Source organism: Calidris pugnax, unplaced genomic scaffold, assembly GCF_001431845.1.
Source record: "Calidris pugnax isolate Ruff unplaced genomic scaffold, ASM143184v1 scaffold133, whole genome shotgun sequence".
Lineage (NCBI taxonomy): Eukaryota > Metazoa > Chordata > Aves > Charadriiformes > Scolopacidae > Calidris > Calidris pugnax.
This window is the reverse complement of record NW_015090977.1, coordinates 2,374,335-2,374,617: the sequence shown is the minus strand read 5'-3', so window position 1 is coordinate 2,374,617 and position 283 is coordinate 2,374,335. Positions and strand designations below refer to the sequence as shown.

Genomic DNA, 283 nt, shown 5'->3' with positions numbered 1-283 from the left:
GGGGGGGGGGGGGGAATGCGGGGCTCCCCCCCATCATCAGCCGGGGTGAGGGTGGCTCTGGTGCTCGCCTGGGGGGGGTCCTGTCCCATCGCTGCCCCCAGCCCCGCCCCGGTGCGGGACAGCGGGCGCTGGCTGGTGGAGGGGGTGTGACCCCCCCCTTTCACCCCCCCCCTAGCCGTCGGTGAACCGGGCTCGGTGTCGCTAGATGGCAGCATGGCCACGTGGCGTGGCCTCGGGGGGGTGGCACCGCCACCCCTGTCCCCCGTCCCCGCTCCACGACGGG

The 283-nt window shown here is 76.3% G+C and overlaps 1 protein-coding gene across 1 annotated transcript in view; it reads left to right on the top strand.

Moving 5' to 3' along the window:
• The window catches only part of NEK8 (NIMA-related kinase 8), a 14,387-nt gene that overhangs the window by 1,705 nt on the left and 12,399 nt on the right, over window positions 1–283 (top strand). The window lies entirely within an intron of this gene.